The 13,358-nt window shown below is 40.8% G+C and overlaps 1 non-coding gene across 1 annotated transcript; it reads right to left on the bottom strand.

The window, feature by feature from the left end:
- Positions 1-2,887: 2,887 nt before the first annotated feature.
- TRNAL-CAG (transfer RNA leucine (anticodon CAG)) lies at positions 2,888-2,970 on the bottom strand. The gene has a single exon. It is a non-coding gene; the product is annotated as a tRNA-Leu (tRNA).
- Positions 2,971-13,358: the final 10,388 nt, after the last annotated feature.

The raw sequence follows: 13,358 nt of genomic DNA, 5'->3' as shown, positions 1-13,358 counted from the left end.
AACATTCTTCCAAAACATTTTAGTTTTCTCAGGTAAGTTTTGGCAAACTCCAGCCTGGCTTTTTTATGTCTCGGGGTAAGAAGTGGGGTCTTCCTGGGTATCCTACCATACAGTCCCTTTTCATTCAGACGCCGACGGATAGTACGGGTTGACACTGTTGTAACCTCGGACTGCAGGGCAGCTTGAACTTATTGGGATGTTAGTCGAGGTTCTTTATCCACCATCCGCACAATCTTGCGTTGAAATCTCTCGGTAATTTTTCTTTCCCATCCACATCTAGGGAGGTTAGCCACAGTGCCATGGGCTTTAAACTTCTTGATGACACTGCGCATGGAAGACACAGGAACATTCAGGTCTTTGGAGATGGAATTGTAGCCTTGAGATTGCTCATGCTTTCTCACAATTTGGTTTCTCAAGTCCTCAGACAGTTCTTTGGTTTTCTTTCTTTTCTCCATGCTCAATGTGGTACACACAAGGACACAGGACAGAGGTTGAGTCAACTTTAATCCATGTTAACTGTCTGCAAGTGTGATTTAGTTAATGCCAACACCTGTTAGGTGCCACAGGTAAGTTACAGGTGCTATTAATTACACAAATTAGAGAAGCATCACATGATTTTTCAAACAGTGCCAATACTTTTGTCCACCCCCTTTTTTAGGTTTGGTGTGGAATTATATCCAATTTGGCTTTAGGACAATTCTTTTTGTGTTTTTTCATTGAAGACAAATTAAATGAAGATAATAATACCAAAGAATTTGTGATTGCAATCATTTTCAGAAAGAAACTGAGTATTATCTGACAGAATTGCAGGGGTGCCAATACTTTTGGCCACCACTGTACTATATTGAGGACTTTCTGGCGCATTATACTATATGTAGGCTATTTGTACAGTGTGGGGATTACAGTTAGGGTCATACCGTGTGGGAGGTTATGTGGGGTCTTTGCACAGTGTAGGGGCCATCATATGTGTGGGAGATAATGTGGGGTCATTTGTATAGTGTAGGGGCCATCATAAAATGTGGGAGATAATGTGGGGTATTTGTGCAGTGTGAGGGCCATCATACAGTGTGGGAGATAATGTGGTATCTTTGCACATTATGGGGGCCATCATACAGTGTGGGAGATAATGTGCGGTCTTTTCACAGTGTGGGGGCCATCATACAGTGTGGGAGATAATGTGGGGTCTTTGCACAGTGTGGGGTCCATCATACAGTGTTGGAGACATCAGTTTGGAGGCTACTAAGGGGTCAGTATACTGTGTGTTGGGTACTATACAGTGAGGGGGCATTATACTATGTATAGGAGAGCATCATGCTGTGTATAGGGAGCTGTATATAGGGGGAGACTCAGTACATTATTAAATGTTAAGTGGGCACTTATCGTTATAGGGGAACTCAGGTTATTGTGACTGTCAGAGGGGCACACAGAGGGCATTATTACTTTCTAAGGGGCAAAATTTGGTCACTGTTTTCTAGGGCACTTGCACATGGCATTACTATATTCTAGAGGGTTGTTTTACTATCTTGAGAGCACACAGAAGGTGCAGTAATATGGACACGTACAGCAACAGAGGCTCAGTATTGGGGTATCAGCAGGAAGAGGTGTTTGTGCAGGTTGGGACTAGATGGGGACGGGGCCTGAAATGTAAGGAGTCAAATGTGTCTTTGTTGTGATCTCTGCAGACCTGAGAGTCTGAGTCCTGGATGGAGAAGTCGTTGTGTCAGTCTGGGCCAGATGGAAAAGACGGGAAAAGTGAACAATTTAATCAGAAAGAACGTCAGCTGTAAGTTACTACATATAACAGTGCTGTGATCTCTTATATATTCTGCAGGACTGGTATCTAGCAATATGTCACCATATGGCGGTAATAGCAGTGCTGATCTTTGTATAGAGATTATTTTCAGTAACAGCGCTGTCATCTGCTGAGGTTCTCCTACATCCACTATCTGGGTGCACCACTATTTTTGTAATCAGGGTTACCTGGTTAGGGGCCCACTCAGAAGTTTCGCCCACACTGAACCAAAGCCCTAGATACGCCTCTGATCACAAGCTATAAAAATGTTGATATTCGTTTACAAGTCTGTAACCTACATGTGGTATAGATATCTGGGCTCAGACTGGCCCACCGGTCAACAAGGAATCCTCGGGTGGGCCCCCAGTGTGCCCCTGAGCCTTGGGCATAACGATAGTAATTGTGTCCTACGTCACCACTGCCACCCTTTTGTATTTTACAGTTGTTCCTCCACTATAACGAGGAAAAGGCCAAAAAGATATTTGCATATAGCTGTTGTGTGACCCCTAGAGTCGGTTCCACCTGTGTACACCAAAGATCCTAATCTGACCATACTGATCTCTAGTGGCCAATGTGACAACTGCAATTTTTCATTACAAATTGTTTTGTTTTTTTAGCTGATGTTCCTTTATTCTTTTAATACCACACAGGGATTGGTTTATTTTGTTTGCAGTAATGTAGTAAAGCTCTGTATATCTATATTCCTGTATATACAGGTGTTAGTGCTCACATAACTGCGCTGTAAAGTAAGGAATGTGATCAGACAGGTCGTCACTGATTGTCGACACGATATGGGGTCGGATCACAGAATAGATAGGATTAGGCTTCATCATATTCTCATTACGATATACAACGGCAGGGAAAGGGTTAAAGGTGTTGTCACACAAATAAACATTTATCCAACTCTTGATTCCTTAGATGTCCCTTTAAGAAATCATTGTAGGCTGAAATTAGTTAAAACAGCTGAAGCTCCGTGACTCAATGCTGCGTTACCATATAAATTCTATATAAGATTTCAGTGTTATTATGTGTTCTAACATGTACTAATCAATAACAGGAGAGAAGCTGTACAATGTCAGGAAGGAGAAGAACTGATGTCAGAAGTGGGATTCAAACCCACGCCTCCAGAGGAGACTGCGACCTGAACGCAGCACCTTAGACCGCTCGGCCATCCTGACTTCTGCTGGTTTAAGTAAATTAACACTTTCTAAGCTAAGCAGTAGAAAGATGAGCATTACTTGTGATGAAAGGAAATATATCATGATTTATTTTATTTCAATATGCATTTTTAATTCCTTAGTGACGGAGCCAATTTTGAGCTTAACGACCAAAGCCACATTTTTAAAAACTGACACGTGTCACTTTATGTGATAATAACACTGTAATGCTTAACATATCCCCGTGATTCTGAAAGTGTTTTTCCGTGACACATTGTACTTTATATTAACGGCAAATTGAGGTCAATATGTTTTTAGTTTTTCTTGTGAAAATATCTAAAGTTTGCTGAAAATTTTTAAATGTTACCAATTTTTTTACTTTAACTGCTTATATCCAAAAACCAACTAGTCAGACAACCAAACAAGTTAATAAATAACATTTCCTATTTGTCTACTTTATGTCAGCATCATTTCCCAAACCTCCTTTTATTTCGTTTGGATGTTAGAAAGGTTAAAATTTAGCAGCAAGATTTAATTTTCTTTTTTAAGAAAATGTAAGAAAATTTCCAAGTTCTATTTTTCACAGACCTAGTCAGTGTTGAAGTGACTTTGAGGGTCCTATATTTTGGAAAAACACCACTGGATTCACCCTAAGAACTTGTTCACACAATGCATTCCCAAACAAAAATGACACCGCAGTAAAACTGATGTGCTTTTACTGTATTTTTTAAGTTTACTGCAAAAAATGCATTGGGAAGGCATCATGTGAACACAGTCTGGACCTTTATTTTTATGCCATTCAAATTAGTAAGGAAATTAAAAAATATTTTTTTCTTTGCTGCAATACATATTCCTTATAACACAAAATACTAATAAAAAAACTCCAACAAAACTAGACATCTACGTATCAGCAAAAAATAAAAATAGGCATTTTAGCCTTGCATGAGAAAGTGTCATATACATTTTTGGATTTTTTATTAGTTTAGTTTTGATTTGTAAATAACAATTAGTAATAAAATGTTGCAGTTGTCTTAGTGTCCACTAGATGTCAGTATCAGGTGCACACATTACAGATTTGTAAACCATGATTGCCATTTTTAAGATTATGATATTAAGTGTCTTTATGATCTGTGAATTGTGGAGTCCTGGAAAAAAATCAACGCAATAGAAAATGTAAAATTATTCTTTAAAAAAATACCTCTCCATATGCCGAAACCTGCGATCAAACCAGGGACCTTTAGATCTTCAGTCTCAAGCCCCCGTCTCACATAGCGATATCTCTAGCGAGATCGCTGCTGAGTCACGGTTTTGGTGACTCACCAGCAACCTCACCAGCGATGTCACTATGTGTGACACTTTGCAAAGATCAGGCCCCTGCTGTGAGGTCGCTGATCGCTGCAAAGTGTCCTGGACCATTTTTTGGTCGTTGGCCTCCCGCTGGCCAGCACACATCGCTGTGTGTGACCAGCGGGACCAAGGATCAGGCTGGTAACCATGGTAAACAGCGGGTTACTAGGGGCACGCGCACACTTAGTAACACGCTGTTTACCATGGATACCACTCTGCTACGGTGTGCGAGGCTACCGTTCACCTTAGCAGAGTCGTATCCATGATAAACAGCGGGTTACTAGGGGCACACGCGCACTTAGTAACCCGATGTTTACCATAGTTACCAGCCTGCTCCTGCTTAAGCAGCAGGCTGGTAACGGGAGCAGGACATCGTGGAACGATCCTTTCCACGATGTCGCTGCTCCCCTGATCGCTGGTGAGCCTGCCTGTTTGACTGCTCACCAGCGATGTATTAGTGATGCAGCAATGATCCCTGACAGGTCGTATCGTTGTCGGGATCGCTGCTGCATCGCTTAGTGTGACGGGGCCTTAACGCTCTCCCAACTGAGCTATTTCGGCTGGTGATAAGCTGTAAACTTCGATAATGTAAACTGAGGTCTAGAAAAGTTTCACTAAAAGAAAATTATATTGTTTTATCACCGGCAGTTCTAAAAATTAATTTTCCTAGTGGGAAAATAGAAAGTTCTAGCAGCATATTGACCATTATACAAGCGTGGAGAAGTCAGGGTAGAAATACCCACAATTTGTTATAAGACCTTTTTATTGTATTTAGAACAGACCAAATACTGCACTTAACTGTACAGAGAAACGCCTTCACGAGGACCCGTCCCAAGGTCAGAACTGAGCAGTTTTTGCCCCTATTTTATTCCCACTGTTCTCCTGAGTTTACCGCTTTTTGCTCTTTGAAATTCCCCATCCAGTTCCTGAGATATGGGCATTTTTGTTTAGTGATAATTTTTTGTCTTTTACCAAGGGGGCGTTGCTCGCAGGGTAATAACGCAGAGCAGCCTAAAGACACACCCACAGAGAATCCTGTGAGCCACACCCCTTTGGCAAAGAACAGAAACATTTTCACTAACATAAAGATCCCAGATCTCTGGAATTGTATGGCAGATTAAAAAAAAAGGAATAATGAGGGGATCAGCGGGAATAAAACAAGGGGCGAAAACTGGAAACTTTTGACTCGGTGATAGGTCATCTTTAATGGTTTTAAAAACAGCCATAAATCACAACTGTTAAATGATACACTGCACATGTACATGCTTTCTGGAAACAGGGTGATCATCTAAGCTGGAACACATGATTTTTACATCATTTAGACACCAATGTCCTCTCTCCCATAAAGGCAAAATTCAGGATGGGGCTGGAACTTGCCCTGTTGCTGATTTTAAATGGAATCTGTCACCAGGTATTTGCTGTTATCTGAGAGAAGCATAATGTAGGGACAGAGACCCTGATTCAGCAACGTTTCAGTTGCTGGGCTGCTTGCTGTAGTTTTGATAAAATCCCTGTTTTATCTGCTGCAGATCTAGCAGCTTTCTGAATGCTGAGCTTTGCATAACCCCCCAAACTGCTGATTGACAGATTTCTGAGTACACTGTATAGGCAGAAAGCTGCCATTCAGTGGTTTGAGTGTGGTTATTAGAATTACATGTCCTATAGTGATAATCTCCTGCTGATAAATCACTGATTTTATTGAAATTGCAACAAGCTGCACAGTATGTGATACATTACTGGAATCAGGGGCTCTTATCCATCATTGTAGATTGTAAGCTCTTACGAGCAGGGTCGTCATTATTTTTGCTTTAACCACTTCGCACCAGAGCCTGTTTTTGCCTTCATGACCGGGCCAATTTTTTCAATTCTGACCACTGTCACTTTATGAGGTAATTACTCTGGAACGCTTCAACGGATTCCCCTGATTCTGAGACTGTTTTTTCTTGACATTTTGTACTTCATGATAGTGGTAAAATTTCTTTGATATCACTTGCGTTTATTTGTGAAAAAATCGGAAATTTGGCGAAAATTTTGAAAATTTTGCAATTTTCAAACTTTGAATTTTCATGCCCTTAAATCAGAGAGATATGTCACACAAAATAGTTAATAGGTAACATTTACCACATGTCTACTTTACATCAGCACAATTTTGGAACCAAAATTTTTTTTTGTTAGGGAGCTATAAGGGTTAAAAGTTGACCAGCGATTTCTCATTTTTCCAACAAAATTTACAAAAACATTTTTTTAGGGACCATATCATATTTGAAGTCACTTTGAGGGGTCTTTATGACAGAAAATACCCAAAAGTTACACCATTCTAAAAACTGCACCCCTCAAGGTGCTCAAAACCACATTCAAGAACTTTATTAACCCTTCAGGTGCTTCACAGGAATTTTTGGAATGTGGAAGAAAAAAATTAACATTTAACTTTTTTCACAAAAATGTTACTTTAGACCCAATTTTTTTATTTTCACAGGGGTAACAGGAAAAAATGGACCCCAAAATTTTTTGTACAATTTCTCTTGAGCGCGCTGATACCCCATATGTGAGGGAAAACCACTGTTTGGGCGCACTGCAGGGCTCGGAAGGGAAGGAGCGCCATTAGACTTTTTGAATGTAAAATTTGCCAGAATAATTAGCAGACGCCATGTTGCGTTTGGAGAGCCCCTGATGTTCCTAAACAGTGGAAACCCCCCACAAGTGATGCCATTTTGGAAACTACACCCCTTAGGGAACATATCTAGATGAGTGCTGAGCACCTTGAACCCTAAAGTGCTTCACAGAAGTTTATAATATTGAGCTGTAAAAATAAAATTTTCACATTTTTCCCACAAAAACGTTTTTCATCCCTTAATTTTGCATTATCATAAGGGTAATAGGATAAATTGCACCATGAAATTTGTTGTGCAGTTTCTCCTGAACACGCCGATACCCCATATGTGGAGGCAAACCACTGTTTGGGCGCACGGCAGGGTTTGGAAGGGAAGGAGCGCCATTTGACTTTTTGAATGTAAAATTTGTTTGAATAATTAGCGGACGCCATGCTGCATTTGGGGAGCCCCTGATGTGCCTAAACAGTGGAAACCCCCCACAAGTGACACCATTTTGGAAACTAGACCCCTTAGGGAACTTATCTAGATGTGTGGTGAGTACCTTGCACCCCCAGCTGCTTCACAGAAGTTTATAATATTGAGCCATAAAAATAAAATTTTCACATTTTTCCCACAAAAAATGTTTTTCATCCCCTAATTTTGCATTATCATAAGGGTAACAGGATAAATTGCACCATGAAATTTGTTGTACAATTTCTCCTGAGTACGCTGATACCCCATTTGTGGGGGAAAACCACTGCTTTGGTGTACGGCAGGGTTCGGAAGAGAAAGGAGCACTATGTTGGCTGGGATAGGCAGCAGACACCATGTCACATTTGAAGAGTCGCTGACATGCCGAAACAGCAGAAACCCCCACAAGTGACCCCATTTTGTAAACTACACCTCTCAAGGAATTCATCTAGGGAAGTAGTGAGTATTTTTTAATTTTTAAATTTATACCATTGGGCAGTGAAAAAAGCATAATTATATTTTTACCACAAAAAAAATGTTTTACCCTCAGATTTTACATTTTCACACAGGGCAATGGGTAAAAATGGTGCCGAAATGTGTCACACAATTTCTTCTAAAAGTGGCAATACCCCTTATGTGGCTGTATCGTACCACTCAGCCATACGGCGAGATCTGGGGGGGACGGAGCGCTATTCGACAATTGGAGAACAAATTATTGTAGAATAGGCATTTGGATTTGGGAGCACAAAATTTTCAGAATTTCTTTTGGGGGGCAAGGGCCATTTTGCTTTTCTAGAGCCTTTCTGCTACCAGTAACTTGGAAGTCCCTTATATTTTTAACAGATGACGGACCTGAGTGGGGACTAGCTTTTTTTGAGGACTGAGTTGAAGCTTTTATTGGGAACATTTTACGTAACATTTATCCGGCGCTCTAGGCTGAGCACTTACATCGGGGTTTCCATCTAAATTTCCAAGTGATGTAATTCAGATGAAACCCTTGCGGGATCCATTCACTGTAATGAGGCAGCAGAGTTACTCTGGACTCCGTCTGGCCTCTGTTTAGTGGTGTCCTTTTTTTCAGAAGTGCACAAAACTGTGGCCAACCGCACTTTTATGCACGCCTAAAACAAATGACACCGTGGGATCACAGGCCAGACGGCATCCACAGTGGCCTATATCTGCCTCATTACAGGGAATCTTCTGTCATGGGTTCCGGCTGAATCACATATTTCAGAGATTTACACGGAAACTCTGGCGTAAGTGCTCAGCGCAGAGCGCAGGATAAATGTGTGCCGAGCTATACTGCGATCTTTGGGAGACATAATAAACAAATCAGTAGCAGGTGAAGAATTGGTTTTATTTATTTTTTGACGCCGTTCCTAGTGTGATATAACTGATTAGATTACTTTATTCTTCAGGTCGGTGCGATTACAGAGATACCAGATTTATATCGGGTTTTTATGACTGACAGCTGTCACACACTAAGAGACGCTTTTTTTTTTGCAAAATCTAGTTTTTGCATCGCCATATTTTGAGAGCTATAATTTTTCCATGACGGCTTGTTTTTTGCGGGACGAGTTGACATTTTTATTGGTACCATTTTTGGGTACGGGACATTTTTTGATCGCTTTCTATTCCGTTTTTTGGGAGGTAAAATTAACAAAAACCAACAATTCAGGAATTGTTTTTTGAGTTTTTTTTTATGCCGTTCTGCGTGTGGTAAAAGTGATCAGGCAGCGTTATTCTTCGGGTCAGTAGGTTTACAGCGATACTACACTTACTGTATATTTTTTTATGTTTTGGCGCTTTTACACAATAAAACAATTTTATAGAAAAAATATTTTTTTTGCATTGCTTTATTCTGAGCACTATAACTTTTTTATTTTTCGGCTGATGGAGCTGTATGGCGGCTTTTTTTTTGCGGAACAAGATGACGTTTTCAGCGGTACCATTTTTATTTCCATTTTGCTTTTTGATCGCATTTTTTTCCACTTTTTGTTTGGCGATATGAGGAAAAAGCCTAGTTTTTTGCTCCATTTTTTATTTATTTTATTACGGTGTGCACAGAAGGAGTTAATTAGTGTGACAGTTTTATAGCTCGGGTTGTTTCAGACGCGGCAATACCAAATATGTGTACTTTTTTTATTTTTGCATAAATATACGGATTTATCGGTTTAATATTTTATTTATTTATTTTAATTTATTTTGTATTTTTTTTTTAACAGTTTCAAAACATTTTTTTTTACTTTTTTTTACATTTTTACTTAGTCCCTGTATGGGACATTAATTTTTATTTTTCTGATCCCTGATCTCATGTAATGTAATAGACATATATTACATTACATGAGATCTTCACTGACTGTTTCACAGTCAGAGTCTCCTGCCAGGCTTCAGCTGCAGGCTGCAGGCTGAGCCAGGCAGGACACCATATATGGCAGAGCTGGAGGCGGTCATGTGACCTCCAGCTGCCATAGCAACCCAAGGTCCTGGAAGGTATCAGCGGTTGTCGGAGAGGTAAGTGGACGACCCCCTCTCCTCCTGCTGTCTTCTATATGCCGCGATAACTATAGATCGCGGCATATAGAAGACAGCAAAGGGTTAACATCACTGGGACCTGATCCAATCAGGTCCCGATGATGTTCCCTGTCAGAGCTATCGCTCTGCACAGCTCCTGTAGCGCTTGCAGGACCCTGGGGGTCCTGAGCGCTGCGGGACCACCCACCGTTTTTAAACGTCCGCGCTGCACAGAGCCCAGGCAGCGCGGACGTTTATGTACAGTGGGCGGTCGGGAAGCGGTTAATTATTGTATTATCTTTAACTGTTACTTATGACTGTTGTATATAAACCTCTGAATTGTAAAGTGCTGTGGAATATGTTGGCGCTATATAAATAAAGATTATTATTATTATATCATGCTATTCTTAGATAAAAAAGCCCCCAAAAAACTGCTCACAGATTCCCGTTAAATTCTATAAAACCGACAAACAAGCAGCAGCCAGCTATGATACAGAATTCGCTGATGTTTTCATCCCTCACCAGATTTTCTTTACAGTTTTGAAATCTGGCACTCTGCCCAATCCCAGTATACCACTAGCAACCATTTCAGTGCGCCAAAAGCCAGGGATGGACAATACCTAATTGACCTATTATAGGCGCATATCTGTCATCAATATTGATGTTAACCTTACTGGCAAAATATTCACTATTTATCTCATCCTGGATTTGGGATTATTGGCAGGGACCACATAGATGTCTTGGTTGCTGTTAAGCCGATGTCTTTCCCACTATTCATTGCTGCAAAATATTAAGATTTGAGAGTCCTCAGTGGTTGATACCTTTTAATGGCTAACTGAAAAGATGGTAGCAAGTTGCAAGCTTCCGAGACTACTCAGGCCTCTTCATCAGGCATAGTATAACAGTCACATAGTTATACACAATGGGACACAGCAATAATGTAATAGATGAGACAGGTAGCATACAGCAGAGCTGTTACTGTGGGAGAAAGATAAACAGTTCTGGCTGTAAATATTGGATTAGTTCATAGATAAGGACTGTGAAAGTTTTATTGTCCGATGATTAAGGTCTGGTCCAGGTTTATGATGACCCCAAAGTTCTAAGGACCACATTCCTTAGTTGATGTAGAATGACATTTATGTTACCTGTCTCACCTATTACATTATTTCTGTGTCCCATTGTCTATAAATATGTGACTCTTCAGATTTTGTGTTGTACTATGCCTGATGAAGAGGCCTGAGTAGTCTCGAAAGCTTGCAACTTGTTACCATCTTTTCAGTTAGCCATTAAAAGGTATCAACCACTGATGACTCTCAAATCTTAATATTTTTCTATGTACTGGCTAAGACGGTACAAGAATATTCATTGCTGCAGGCAGTCATGCTCCTGTTCCTTGACATGCACAAAGCCTTGGTTCCCTTTCTTGGAGATACCTCTTTCCTTGCATGGGTTTGTAAGTTACAGTATGTATAGTTTGTCCTCTAAAAGGGGTTGTCCACCTGATGACAGATTCCCTTTAAGGACTGATCCAGCTTCACTGTCCTTTCTGGAGGAGGTTTTAGATTTTATGACTGGGCTGAGTTAATGCAATCAAATCCTTGCACACCCACTGCCTGTCTTGTGACAGTGATTGGCAGGTCACTATTTATTAGGTAACCTGTCTCTCCCACCCTAGATCCAGTGCCATCATTCCCCATGGTAGGGAATAGGGAAGAGAGGCAGCAGTGTAAGTGCAGGGCCCGCCCATTGCACTTGTAGCTCATTTGCATAACAATGAAACATTATATTTCTCTAAAATGAAACCCAGATTTTCAAAATAATAGCATGGCTATAATCAGGCATTCTGGGCACTTTGTATAGATAGCATTAGATTGGGGTATAAAACCTGATGAGAGGTTCCCTTTAAAAGCAATATTCCAGGTTTCAGTGTAATTATTTGCAGGGATCCAGGTAACATTAAGATGCTGTTTGGCAATAAATCTGCTTTTGCTATTCCTTCCAGTGATTTTCCTTTGTGTAAATTTTAGGAAAAGCTAAATGTCAGCACTAATGGGGCCAATGTCTCACTCACATGTCTTACTCTGGGTGCGAATGGAAACAGGGTGAAATCTTCACCCATCAGAATTCTTTCTTTTGTTGCAAAGGGAAAAATTGAGGCCTGAATTGGAATCTGTGATGAAACCAATAAACTAGATTTTTTGGCTGGAATCATTTTGAATTTTTCCCAGTTCTGGAGAAGATCCATAGTAATCTGCAGATGGGAAAGCAAAGATAATCTATCTGATCTGCTGATGGGCTGCAGCATTCACTTGACAAGCAAAGTAACCCGATCCCCAGGTAACATGGCGCTCGGAAAGAAGAAGTTGGGCTTGCTTGGGATTTACATCTTTTTCTTCTTTTATTCTGTACACCGAGAGCATTGAAAAGGGATTTTCCAGTAGCGGATAACAACTATAAAACCGCTGGACCTTCTCGCCTTACATTTTGTACTAAGATTAGTGTTGAGCGAGCATGCTCGACACTGCTCGGTACTCGCCCGAGCATCTCACTACTCGGGATGTTCGGCGAGCACCGAGCATTTCCGGGTTACTCGGGTGGGAGCTCGGGTCTCCGCCCTGCACGTTTGGCGCTCTTTACAGAGCCAATGAACATGCAGGGATTGCCAGCCAGTCACTGTAATGCCGCAGCCATGTTGTTTGTGGGCATTGCAGTGATTGGCTGGACGCACAGCGTCACCTCGAGTATTTAAAACCGGGCGCTGCCATCTTGGACACAGTCGCCCGGGATCAGAGAGTGTAGGGTCAGTGCTGCTGAGTTAGGGAGAGATATATAGTGCGAAATAGGTAGTGTAGGGTCTCTAAAGCCTGCCAAATCAAACAAACAGTCCTTCTCAGGACTAATATCCATCCCAGATATCAGGCAGGCAGGCTGTATAGGAGACGCACTGGTTATACCAACAAACACTGCATTACAGTACTGTGTGCTCCTGCTGGTCAAATTGCTAGACTTATCTCCTGGTCTCAGGGGCCAGGAAAAATCCTTTTTTTTTTCATCTAAATCCTGTATTTATTTATTTTTCCTCAGTCAAACTGTACAAATACGCGTCTTATTAACCTTTTGGTATTCCCCCACCCCCCAAAAAATTGAGTGTGTCTGTGACCGATCAGACACCAATATATCTGTTTAAATGAGTTTGGTGTAGGCCAGATAACTAGAACTTTGGTTTTGCAGTCCCATTGTTCAAATCTCTGTATTATACGGCTTTTGGCCTTTTTTCCGTAAGAAAAAAACAGTAATAGTGTCTCCCTGACTGTTCAGACACAAATATATCCATTTAAAAGATTCTGGTGTAGGCCAGATAACTAGAACTGTGGTTTTGCAGTTCCACGGTTCAAATCTCTGTATTATCCTGCTTTTGGCCTTTTTTCCGTAAAAAAAAAACAGTAATAGTGCCTCCCTGACTGTTCAGACACAAATATATCTGTT

This window comes from Phyllobates terribilis, unplaced genomic scaffold (assembly GCF_046119375.1).
Source record: "Phyllobates terribilis strain yellow unplaced genomic scaffold, ASM4611937v1 Scaffold_65__1_contigs__length_7625178, whole genome shotgun sequence".
NCBI lineage: Eukaryota > Metazoa > Chordata > Amphibia > Anura > Dendrobatidae > Phyllobates > Phyllobates terribilis.
The sequence above is the reverse complement of the archived record's forward strand: the minus strand, read 5'-3'. Positions and strand labels throughout refer to the sequence as shown.